The sequence below is a fragment of the Pecten maximus genome, chromosome 17 (assembly GCF_902652985.1).
Source record: "Pecten maximus chromosome 17, xPecMax1.1, whole genome shotgun sequence".
NCBI lineage: Eukaryota > Metazoa > Mollusca > Bivalvia > Pectinida > Pectinidae > Pecten > Pecten maximus.
The window spans coordinates 31,799,612-31,814,021 of NC_047031.1; positions in this window are offsets into that span (position 1 = coordinate 31,799,612).

A 14,410-nucleotide genomic window follows, 5' to 3' on the forward strand; every position below is an offset into this window, starting at 1 on the left:
CAAGGTCAAGGATGTTAGAATACTCAGGGGTGGAGTCGGATAAGATATGTTTACTGATGGTGGATAAGGTCATGGAATAATAACACTCAGGGATTAGATTAGACAGTTTCAAAATTTCACTTGTATTAATTATATTGCAGTTACCGATGTTTATTATAGAGGAAGGAAAACCAAATGCATACAATTAGTCAAGCTGTCACACCATTATGTTTGACTGGTTTATAGATTCAAATGTGGTTTATTAAATATTTAGTTATAGAATATTATCATTTTCACTCAATGCCAATATGATAATCAACAGGAATGTTCCATTAAAAATATCACATTAACATTAGATATCCCAAATATTAGTGCCGAATGGACGCATTCCAGTAATATTCACATTTCATGTGGCATGTGCATTTAGTAATCTAAAGTGTGAATCAGATGTAATTTTGCAACATTGATATTGTTTGCAACGGTAAAATAGCTGGTAATTATAATGTAAACTTAATGTCTCTACCAACCTTATGTATATACTGTGTTCTATAGTAGAATTAGAAATACAGTTAAATTTGAGAGATTATCATTTTTTAATTAAAACTAGTATTGGGCACCATTGATACATGTATAAGGCATGATCTAAACAATATTATTATTATACATATTTATTGAAAAAAGCTGAATTATGGTACATCACTACAAAAAGAAATCATACTTTCAGTTTTGAAATATCAAGATGGACTGAGAAATCAATGGAAACAAATATTTTGGCATACTTTTGAAATTCATAGCTAATGAATTTGATATAACCACATGGACATGTCTCGTCTTATATTTTAAAAATAGCCAGAAATACTTATATATAAAGTCTTCATATAGGTATATCTGGCTATGCTTTTTTAATATAAGGCTAGGCATGCACCTGTGGTATAAGTTAACTGTAATAAAAGCATGCATACATAATGAGTGTATTTCAAATGCTATCAGATAGCCCGAGTTTCCTCTGGCCCTAACACTACACCAGACATACAATGATACGTATCAGACTGCAGTATAACGTAAGGCAAACCTTGCCACGAGAAAGTGAAAGTACACTGTTGATGACTAAATACATGAAGACAAGATTCAAACATTCGCAGTAACTACATGTTTGTACTACACATACATGTACTTCGTTACACTAGTCTTACTGTACAGTACACAACGGTGACATTACCTTGTTGCTTCTACTTTCGTATTGACATGCTTTTGTACGCCTTCACCCACCTCCAGCTCATTTTTATGTCGCTTTTACTTACGTTTTAGGTTCCATGAATTGTAGAATATACAACACCGCCCTCCAATCACCATTTTCTGATAACATATGTATTCTCGCGGTGTTCAACTGAGGTCCGACTAGTTGACGGAGGTAATGGCGGACAATCGACCTCGCGATGTGATTGGCTAGATTTATATAGCATCCACGTTGCCTAGGAACGACATGAGGGTGCGACATATCGGTACATTTTCGGCAATCGTCGGAAATATGCCGAATGTTCCCAGTTCCGTCCTCGAAACCATAACTCGAGCTACATTTTATTCGCACACTATAACAGATATTTTTTTTACAAAAATAATTAGTCAGCATTATGAACACACCAACTGGATTTACGTAACGTTCGACTTTTTATACAGTTTCTACAGACAACTGGAGCGGGTTGCATACGTTCACTTCCGGCAGAAAATGTTCAGGCTGTACCATCCCGTACGACTTATGCGAAGCTGGACTAGAATACTGTACATACGTGCACGTTAACGGTAAAGAGCTTCGCTTCGCTCGGGCAGCTGAAATGTGCAGGCCTTCCGATGCATAAATTAAGCTAAGTGCTTAGCTGCCCTTTGTTGAGTCTGGGTATTGGACAACACATAGACTAATCACAGTGGTGGTCAAAATGTGAAACGTCATTGACCGGAGGTCTCGGGTTAATAGACATTTCTAACATAGCCTCAGACGCGAACTCCGAGACCGACACCGACTATTTGAGGGGCCATCTCAAAATGCTAAAATACCGAATACTATAGGATTATGTCATATTTCGTTCGATCATGAAAAAATAAATAATAACTAAATCGATAGATACATTTCAACACATAAAGATATTTTTGCATATTGTATTCACTTTATTTACTTTCACCATACGTGTCAATAGAATTTTGAAGACGGCCCGAGGGGTATATGTCCTTGACTCACCTGAGATTCTATGGTGAGCAAGAGCTGCAATACATTATCACTCAACTTTTTATATATTACTGCAAATCATAATAAGATTTGTATGATAACTCATATGGTTCTGATGGACATAGACCGTTGGCCTTAATGTCCCTATCTTAAATAAATGCACAGCGTTCCGATTACGCGGTAATTTCATTTCATTTCTCGGATGGCATGCTCCACTCTGACGCTGTAACTACTCAAAATGTTGTTAAATTTTCGGCATTTTCGACGCTGCCTAACGTTTCTTCTCAAAATCTGTTGTCTCCTGTTGGGTGAAGTAAATGGATCAACATTGTCGCCAAGTATCACACAAGTATCCGGAAAATCCATCTCCATGTTTGGACCTACGGTTGGTAAAAAATTTAGAATTTGCGTGAGAATGTGAGAAAATAAAATTAGCATTTATCTCCTGTAATGCGTACCTTACCGTTGGATTCTCATTCTCTTGAAGTTAAACATGTACATTGAAGGTGGTATTAGACAAAGGATGTAAACCATATTCATACGGTTTCGTGCTGTATGGAATCAACTGTATCAGCTCCAACACAACCGAAAACCAACACATAGGTCAAACTTCTGACATTAATCCAACGTTGTATGGCAAGCCGTTTGGGTTTTTACCTTTGGTTTTTTTTGGATTAATGTCAGAAGTTTGACCTATGTGTTGGTGTTCTGCTGTAAAATCTGTATTTGAATTAAAGATATCTTTATTTTAAATACAGATATCTTTATTTACAATGAAATGCAGATATCTCTAATTGAAATAAAGATATCTTTAATTGAATTAGAGATATCTGTATTTGAATTAGACTATGTATAATTATTATACCTATCTGCAACCGGTCTATGGAAAAGACTTATAAAATATAGGGTAATCCTGTTGTCTGATCCTATTATTTCATATATATAAATATTTAAAATAAAACTTAACAAATGATAATAATATACATAAATAATATTTAAATTTCTAATATAATTAGGTTTATTGATTGTATGTATATTGAACATGTATTTGTATATATTTGGAATAAATATTTTTTGAATTGAATATATCTATTTCGTGTTTAATTAGAGATATCTATATTTTAAATAGTGATATCTCTAATTCAATTAAAGATATCTTTATTTCAATTAGAGATATCTCTATTTGTATAAGATATATTTAATTTTTATATTAATAACAAGGATGGATAGTATTGCAACAGCAATACAAAGTCCCCTGCCTGAACCAGGAGTGCAACTATTTATTTTCCATTTCTTAAGCTACGTGTTATACTGATCACGTATACCAAGTTTCGTTAAAATCGGAGTAGTACTTTAGGAGGAGTTGTCCGGACAAGTCTCAACCAATGAGAAGTCGGCGGCCATTTTGAAAATTGGTTTTTCGATAACAAAAATGTAGGATGTACAACTACATGTTATACTGATCATGTATACCAAGTTTCATTAAAATCGGAGCAGTACTTTAGACGGAGTTGTCCGGACAACTATTGCGTGACAGACAGACAGACGGACAGACAGACAGACAGACGGACGGAGGGTAAACATATAGTCCCCCCGTTTTTCAAACGGCAGGGGACTAATGATATCTTTATTTTGAATAGGTAAAAACCCAAACGGCTTGGCATAACGTTGGTCCAATGTAAGTTTCCCGATATTGCCAACGTATAGCCAACATAAATTGTCTAAATGTGATGTTGGACAAACGTCGGGCCAGCACGTTGGACCAACGTTGCGCCGATGAGCAACATTACGTTGGCCCAACGTGATTTACCGATGTTGGCCCAACGTAAGCTTGCTGTCTGGGTATCACCATGCAGGCCGTCGAAAACATCACGAATGGCAAAAAATAGCAGGTCATATGTGTTCCGTGAATTAAAACAATTGTTATGCAGCACGTATATATATTAGCGACCATCTTATTATGTGACGGTAGGCTAATACATTGCTAAAATTAGAAAACATATTCGCTGTTTGAGCATTTTGAGATGACCCCACAAACAGTCGGAGTCGGTCTCGGAGGTCGCGTCACAGGCTATGCTAGAAATGTCTAATGGATGCTCTGCTTTTCATAAAAATTGCTACTTCTCATAGACCACTGAAAGGATTTTGACTAAATTTGGTTTAATGTATCCTTGGGTTAAGGGGAAGCAATTTCATATAAACGTAAGGTCTGGCATCCAGGGGCATGGCCCATTAGGAAAAATATAGCAAATTCAATCAAAATCCGTCTGAAGGAATGTAAGAATTTGGTCTGAAGCATCCTTGGGTGAAAGGAAAACAAATTTTGTATAAGCGATGATTCTGGTCCCAAGGGCTAAATAAGGGAAATATAACAAATTTATGTTTTGATGAAGAAGATTCATTTTTTCCTTAGCCTTGTTAGCTTTCTTCCTACCCCACAAAAGGCCTAATGGATATGGTATGAATAGGAAAAATAGATCAAATACTTAAAAATGCTTCATCTGTAGAAATGAAAGGATTCGGTACATATATGGCCAGAGCCATCATTGCGCGGAGGGAAACTAATTTTGTACAACCGATGATTCTGGTCCCAAGTGCTAAATAAGGGAAATACTAAATAAGTATAATAAATTAATGTTTTGGTGAAGATGTTTCAATTTTGCCTTAGCCTTGAGTTGGAATAAAACAATAATTTAACTGTCCAGAAGCCAAGGTCACTATGTCCAAGGTCAAGGTCAAATTTTATATACACTTTATTTTCATCGAGAAAGTTTTTTCTATGACATCATCAATCGAAGTTTGTCGTTATTCAACAATAAGTGAAATGGGCAAAGGTCCGGGACAATGGTTCCAAATGCTCATATTTAGTCGCCTCTTTAAACATGCTGTGAGATATAGCAGGCATATTCTGCCCCACTCCTGCACAAGATGTACATTAACAACAGTTTCATAGGTATGACTTGTAAAAAAATAGGCTGACGTTTTGAGATTATGAGAGAATGTTTGATGTGAATGTTTTAGCTTGGAATATCCTGTATATTTCAGGTTTTGATGTCACGCCTTATTATAATTCTGGGAAAATCCATGACGACCCTACAACAATTGATAATGATTTACGCATTGTTAAGTTTGGAGCTGAAACCCACGTGACCAGAGGGGTCCTTGATTGCGACGGGACTGTCGTCAGGGCAGTGTCGATAGAGCTTGGTATCCAAAACAGCCAACAAAACGCCACTATGAGTAGTCAAATGGAGATCCGGAGCGTTCAGGCTCGTACAGTTTTCTTTCAGGCTGGAGATTCCGGAGCGGGAGTATTTTATGTGGATAAGTCATCGGGCAAACAGGAACTCGTCTGTATAGGGATGGCCATAGGCTGTACCAGTTATGGAAATGGAATAGTCACACCAATCGCTGACATTCTTAAAGCTCTGGACATAACACCAGGGCCCCTTAAATCCTTCCCGTTTACCCCTGTGTCACAGGAGAGAAAACGACTTAAGAGTGATTAGTCTTGAAGGTTCTTTTATTTTATTCCAGAGACGGTATCAAACAAGTATATAGAAAACCTGTAAACAAATGATACATATAATGATTTTAAAATGACCAACCGACGACCTATAGTTTTATAATACCGTATATCGGTCTTTTTTGTTTTTTTTTAGCGTATGACAAATTTCGAGTTTTCTGTACATAATGACATGTTTTATTTTTAGCGTTTTCATAACCTGTAATTCAAATTTTAGCGTACATGTGTTTCATATACATGTACAACGAAAACGAAGAAGTACAGGAACATTTATTGAAAATCAAAAGTTATAACATTTGTAGTGAACTAGGAAATAGACAAGTTTTATATGTTATATGTTCAAAGTTACCTAGAGTAGTTAAAGCTATACGCTATAGGCAGCCAAATATATTCGAGTTGCTTCCCTTAGATCAGTAGTTAATTAACACGTTTTAGGTTTACACCCTTCATTCTATATCAAGGTAAAATATAACCAAACGGTAGCACCTGAAAGTCAGTCGTTATTAGGTAGCACATGGTCCGAGGGACCAGTGGTCAGTGCCTAGGGCTTTAATTAGAAATGACGTTATGGGGTGTAGATACGCCCATATTTCGGGGTAAAGGTCACGATTGGTCAATTGACCACATCGTCAATTTATACATATTAATTAACTCTCAGTGGATATAAAAAGACTTGCGCGTTTTGCATAAGAAGTTTTCCAGTGGCTTTTAGACTAAACGGACTTGAGTGCCGTTCGGATGTAAATATGTAGACTTAGATTTGTTTAAATGTGTGTGAACGGTTAAGTGTGAATGCGCCGGCGATAATGTGGAAGATGGATGAAACTTCATTGGATTGTATTGTACCTTCGGGATTTTCCTGTGGATTAATAAATATAAGTAAACTTTATATCAAGTGTTGAATTATGTTTATCACACCACAACCATCCGTAAAAGAACTTTCACGTCCCGTGTTCATGGAGAGCGGACGTACAATTGGTGGCAGCAGCGGTGAGATGGTTTTAAAATGTGGTTGTGATAAACTGGAACTAACACTATGGATGTAAGAATTCTACGGAAAACTGTGATGTCTTTCGTTCGACGGAGTTTGGTACGATTGGATTCATACAACTCGTCAAATCCTATAGTGCTATCGAGAGCACGAAAACTGTGTGTTTTAAGTCCGTTACTCTTAGTTTATAAAGGAACGGCATATATTCGGAAACTTTGTTCGGAAATGGATTTTTAACCCTAGAAGTGCTTGCCTCGAGCTTGTGGATTTATCTCCGCTACCCACATCATATAGTTGTGTGTTTCACAAAGAAATGTTGAGTAATGAAACGTTTTGACTGTTTGTTTAGCAGCTGTGTTCTCTATTATATTGAAGTTGTAATGAGAGATCTATTTACTCGGGATATGATGCAGGACATAGGTCTGGGATTTTCGGAGGATATTTACCCTCGGGAAGCTGAGGATTTTTCTAGTGGTTTCCGAGTTACTATGGAAGTTAACTCATTGTGTTTTCTCGCGTTAAAAGTGCTTAACGGAGAAGTATTTCGGAAATTAAAAGTGAATATTTTCGTTACTTGGAAGTGAAAATCCGACAATTTTCCGGGATTATATACAGGATATATACAGGACACGTATAGGAAATTTTATCCAATGAACCGTGAGTACATTTAAAAATCATCGAAATATTGTCGAATAACGGTTATAAAAGCTGTGACGGTGTCAAAGAACTTTTCGGATTGCTAAATAAAATAATTAAGCATTTTAGACACATGTTTTTGACCATTTAGGAAACTATGATCGTTCATAGATTGTGACGACTCTCAGACTAAGTAGTGAAATGAGCAGGAACTTGACCACTGTATCGTGTGTCAGTCCTAGATTCGGGAAGGCTCAAATCAGGGAATAACCAAAGTCAAGTATCGCCAATTTCTGGACCTAAAACAGTAAGGTTGATGGGGTCGACCATACGGGGAAAGCAAACGGTGGTGCTAAAACAGACATTGGGAGAAAGTGGTAAAGTTTAAAATCTTCCGCGCAAAATCGCAGACAGGAAGATGTGAAAGCTAAATTCGTGATGTTCAAAGCAACGCGAATAGGAAGTTGATAGCAAAATAGCCGTTAACTTAATTGGAAATTAGACTCCAGGGCCAGGAGTAATTCCATGATGGAAACATCTTTTGGCGTATCATCGAATACAATGTAACACCAGAAGAACGCCCTGTGTTAGTACCGTTTCGCACGCGATTTGAAACTACTTATGTCATGGAGAAATGTGCATTATTCAGAAATTGTGAAAATGTGGAATTGAAGAGACAAGTTTTAGCTCGTGGTTTTGGTATAGAAAATGAAGAATTCCTGGAGAATATGTGTTAACATAGCAGATGATGTGTATCCTACACGTATTTGGTCGTATAGATGATATTTGGTCGCATTCAGTGGAGCTGTGGTTTAATTCGCTTGTTAGGTCATCTGACCCGAAGGGTCAGGATGACCTATAGTCATCATGTTTTGTACGTCGTCGTGCGCCGTCCGCCGTGCGCCGTTCGCCGTGCGCCGTGCGCCGTCCGCCGTGCGTAAGTTCCACCAGTGGGATTGAGCTGAAACTTGCCTGAAATGATGCTTGGATGGTCCTGACCAAGTGTTGTTATTTTTCGGGTCAGTCTGAAATCCAAGATGGCCGCCATGGCCGCCATTTTGAAAACACATTTGAAACTTCTTCTCAAGTTCCACTGGTGAGATTGAGCTGAAACTTGCCTGAAATGATCCTATAATGGTCCTGACCAAGTGTTGTTATTTTTCAAGTCGGTCAGAAATCCAAGATGGCCACCATGGCAACCATCTTGAAAAATACATTTTAAACTTCTTCTCCAGTTCCACTGGTGCGATTGAGCTAGAAATTGGTGAGGATGTTAAGGAAGGACAGCCAATAAAGTGTTGTTATTTTTCGGCTTTGTGAAAACTTTGACATGGCAGCCACGGCAGCCATTTTGTAACATGATTGCGCAATCATGGTTCTTCTGAACAACACCTATTTCAAACTTCTTCTCAAATTCCATCAGTGAGATTCAGCTCTAACTTACCAGAAATGATCCTATAATGGTCCTGACCAAGTGTTGTTATTTTTCAAGTCGGTCAGAAATCCAAGATGGCCGCCATGGCAACCATCTTGAAAAACACATTTTAAACTTCTTCTCCAGTTCCACTTGTGCGATTGAGCTGGAAATTGGTGAGGATGTTAAGGAAGGACAGCCAATAAAGTGTTGTTATTTTTCGGCTTTGTGAAAACTTTGATATGGCAGCCACGGCAGCCATTTTGTACAGTAAACTCCGGTTTTCAAGAAGTCAGTCGGACCATGAAAACAACTTCGTAGAAACCGGACTTCGTGAAACACGACTAGTCCTCGAACTCCCTGTCTAAAATTAGTCTCGATATATATACCGTTCACCAGCTGGCTAGCTAGACCTAGCATAAATGTGTAAACACTAACTGTATGATCAGTATTTAAAAACAACAATCACTGGACATTTTGTTAAAATTGTGTTACATTTTAATTATTATTTACAAATTGTTATTAACACAACGTAAGCTAAACGCATGCATTGAATCATGTGTACATTAGCCTATATACAGTACACGTGTACGTATCAGTTACACAGGAAAACATACCGGCGAGCGATCATCGAACTTTTTTTTTCATACTTTCGTAAAAAAGTCAGTCATTTGTTTCTGTTTTGAAGAATAATGACACTTGTCAGCAAAGTCAGAAAGTTTGGTGATACACGCAAACATTATTTCATCGACATTCTCGCGTGACTCTACGAACATTTTTATTTTGTCAACACTGTCCACGAACTCTACGAGAGTAGGAATTTTCAATTCAACCACGGTATCACTATCGCTGTCCGACTCAGTCTTCCGATTTGTTATCAATTTTGTTTTTTATTTCCTCAATAGCATCACTCTGTGTGTTTTTTTTTGATTGAATTCCTTTGTCGACATCAATCAAAATTTGGTGTTTCGTTTGAAGATCCAATATCTTTCTCTTTTTCGGAGTAGCCATTTTGACACCTTCCTTCGTGTATAAAGTGACAAACAAATGAACAGTGACTTGTTTTTACAGCGATTTATATCGGGTAGGGTTAATGAGTTGTTTTCACAGTTCGTACATACAGGTAAATTATCCCGTGGGGACTCCCATACCATATCGCACAAAGCGATAGTTCGTACATAGCGACTTCGTGAATACAGGATTAATTTACAAAGGTTTATATAGAGGCTCAGTAGGGGATTTTTAAAGACTTCGTGAAATGCGGTATATCGTTAAATCCGACTTCGTGAAATGTGGAGTTTACTGTAACATGATTGCGCAATCATGGTTCTTCTGAACAACACCTATTTCAAACTTCTTCTCAAATTCCATCAGTGAGATTCAGCTCTAACTTACCAGAAATGATCCTATAATGGTCCTGACCAAGTGTTGTTATTTTTCAAGTCGGTCAGAAATCCAAGATGGCCGCCATGGCAACCATCTTGAAAAACACATTTTAAACTTCTTCTCCAGTTCCACTGGTGCGATTGAGCTGGAAATTGGTGAGGATGTTAAGGAAGGACAGCCAATAAAGTGTTGTTATTTTTCGGCTTCATAAAAACTTAGACATTGCAGCCACGGCAGCCATTTTGTAAAATGATTGCGCAATCATGGTTCTTCTGAACAACACCTATTTCAAACTTCTTCTCAAATTCCACCAGTGGGATTGAGCTCTTACTTACCAGAAATGATCCTGAGATAGTCCTGACCAAGTGTTGTTATTTTTCAAGTCGGTCAGAAATCCAAGATGGCCGCCATGGCAACCATCTTGAAAAACACATTTGAAACTTCTTCTCCAGTTCCACTGGTGCCATTTAGCTGGAAATTGGTGAGGATGTTAAGGAAAGAGAGGCAACAAAGTGTTGTTATTTTTCGGTCTCGGAAAAACTTTGATATGGCAGCCATGGTGGCCATTTTGTAAAATGATTGCGCAATCATGGTTTTCCTGAACAACAACTATTTCAAACTTCTTCTCAAATTCCACCAGTGGGATTCAGCTTTAACTTACCAGAAATGATCCTGAGATGTTCCTGGCCAAGTTTTGTTATTTATCGGGTCAGTCAGAAATCCAAGATGGCCGCCATGGCAGCCATCTTGAAAAACACATTTTAAACTTCTTCTCCAGTTCCACTGGTGCGATTGAGCTGGAAATTGGTGAGGATGTTAAGGAAGGGGAGCCAACAAAGTGTTGTTATTTTTCGGCCTCGTAAAAACTTTGAAATGGCAGCCACAGCGGCCATTTTGTAACATGATTGCGCAATCATGTTTTTCCTGAACAACACATATTTCAAACTTCTTCTCAAATTCCACCCGTGGGATTTGGCTCTAACTTACCAGAAATGATCCTGAGATGGTCATGGCCAAGTGTTATTATTTTTAAGGTAGGTCAGAAATCCAAGATGGCCGCCATCGCCAACAGTGCCACTAAACCTGCAGAGAATGCATACTACAATATTATAAGGGTCTTTAATTTAGAGTCAGATGACCGTTAAGGCCCCTGGGCCTCTTGTATTTGTTAATTTGACTCTTTTCATCGATGTCAGATTGAGCCAAGTCCGCGTTCGTTCAGCTAGTGAGGATGATATTTGTACATGTAGATGATTTTGGACTTTAAATAGTGCCAATCATGTGCTCCAGGATGGAGTAGGCGCTAAGGCGAACGCTAGTGCATATAATACTATATACATAAAATGTATATACGTAGTGCTTCATCTGGACATTAATTGTGTACGCGAAGGATTTTAAACAGTTTTGGTATAGTTTGACCGCTGTTTGGTAGCCTTGATATCGCGCGAAATTTAAGGCGAATAATGGAACTTCTTGTACAATGAAGTTTAGATCCTAGGACAGGTGGTTTCTCAGGAAAGCATTGGAAATCCTTCGCAAAAAGCGGCAGTTGAAGCGATGTTGCTCCAGTTTTGTATATTACCGAGTTACAGCTATAGAGCGTTAGGTCTCGGACTTGCGTCAAACTATTGGAAATTCATGTTCGGTTTCGCACTAATAGCGAAATGTCTGCGTGACCTCGCCAGGAAAATGTGTTTAAGTGGTCAAATTATGGACTAAGGAATGCTCAGTGTATGTTCGCAATCAACGAACTGAAATAACGACATATCTGCTCCGATTCTCGGAAAGTGGAATTTATATTCTTTACACGGATGCTAGTAACTTTGTCACATTTAATGGTAAACACTGGATTTACATTAAGATAAGTGAAAATTAATGTTTTTCAAAGGACATATCCTGGAAACAATATTCAATTCGAACTCAGTAATAATTCGAATTAACTTGGTAAACGTGTTCACAAAGTTTACCAATCATTCAGTACGGCACGGAAAACGGTAGCTATATTCATGACAAAAATGTGAATGAAAATTCTTATGATATTCGAGATAAAAAAATACGCAGATTCCAACATTAAATAATAGTGGGAACTATGGCTAAGTTAGCCCGTGATTGGACCGGACCGTGGACAGTAGTCGCACGGCTTAGTGATGTGTTACATAGCCAGTTGTAATACACAGTGGCAATTGGAAGCCTTACGGAGGTACACGTACAGGGGACAGCGCGACCGACCCCAGCTCAGCAGGAGCTTCCACCCCTACCAATAATTTACCTAAGCGTTTGGACTCGACCGGTCCAACGACTGACCAGTAGTGGACACCCCTCGTTGATAGGACAACGCGAACTGGGCGAGCCATCGAAACTTAGAGACCTCAGTTTAAAACTTCAAAGGACTTACGAAGATCATCGACTATTGCCCTTTAAGGACGCATGCCCAGTGGGGATGAAGATTGGATTACGTAGTTATCATCGACATAATTATTGCCCTATATGGACGCAGGCCCCTTGGGGGATGAAAAATGGATTTTGTTTTGAATCAGTAAAGATTTCAACGTTGTGAAGTGACAAAACTTATCTAATTCAAAAAGTAGTGTTCGTTGAACTCTTGTTTTGGATCATTACCAGAGAAAGAATAAAGTTTTGTGAATCACGAACATTCAGGACTTTTAAAGGATTATTAACTTTTTAATAAGAACTGTGCAGAATTACCAAAGGATTATTACGTGCGTGGATACTTTACAGTGACATTATATAACTGAACTTTGTGATATCAAAAAGTGACTTAATAATTTCCGATGGATATATTATTTAGGACAAACACACTAACTGTGATTATTAGTTATTGTTTCCGTGGATCACATTTATACATGTGAATTTTTGGAATTTATTTCACTGTGTCAAAGGTAATGTACGAATAGCATGCTCATTAATATTATAGTTGTGAGTATTGCCTCCAATGTTAGATTTCTATCTTAGATGTAACTCAACTTAAGGGTTATGGGTGGATTTTATCTCAATATTGTAGTATATCGTATTAGTGGATACGTATACTTGGGGGTTAGGACGTTACAACTAAACCATACATATATTTGTTATTTCATATCAGAAATATACTTGAAAAATGATATTCGATTGTGTCCGTGTAGCCAAATAGGTAGGATATCGATGTAAAATGGAGAATTTATATACAGTCTGATGACGTTTTATGTGTGAAGGAGTATAACGTGTGATAGAGGTGTATAGGTGTATACGAAGAGTACGAGTTGTTGTATGTTTTTGTAGACTAGGTACATTTTTGAAACGTTACGGTAAAGTAGTAAAATGTATGTTAATATTTTGGTAGAGATTAATTTTACGATGTTTGTTTGAACTGCGGATAGCCACCAGGAGCTCGTAAGCGATCGATGTTAGCTATAGGCTTGTAAACATTATTTTTATTACGCAAAGAAGTTTTTGTGCCAAAACCTTTTAAAATGCTTGTAGAATGACAGTAAATGATATTTAACATTGAAGTTTAGACTCGTACATGTCGTAAGAAAAGTTTTGTTAATGCAAACGCAAAATGGTATTTTAATATGTTTTATGTTTTCACGTTAGAATAGATAGATTGCTTTTGTTACGAAAACTATTAACTATGTATGACGTTTGTGGGGACACAAACTCTTCGAAAGAAGGGGGTTGTGTAGTGAACTAGGAAATAGACAAGTTTTATATGTTCAAAGTTACCTAGAGTAGTTAAAGCTATACGCTATAGGCAGCCAAATCTATTCGAGTTGCTTCCCTTAGATCAGTAGTTAATTAACCCGTTTTAGGTTTACACCCTTCATTTTATATCAAGGTAAAATATAACCAAACGGTAGCACCTGAAAGTCAGTCGTTATTAGGTAGCACATGGTCCGTGGGACCAGTGGTCAGTGCCTAGGGCTTTAATAAGAAATGACGTTATGGGGTGTAGATACGCCCATATTTCGGGGTAAAGGTCACGATTGGTCAATTGACCACATCGTCAATTTATACATATTAATTAACTCTCAGGGGATATAAAAAGACTTGCGCGTTTTGCATAAGAAGTTTTCCAGTGGCTTTTAGACTAAACGGACTTGAGTGCCATTCGGATGTGAATATGTAGACTTAGATTTGTTTAAATGTGTGTGAACGGTTAAGTGTGAATGCGCCGGCGATAATGTGGAAGATGGATGAAACTTCATTGGATTGTATTATACCTTCGGGATTTTCCTGTGGATTAATAAATATATGTTC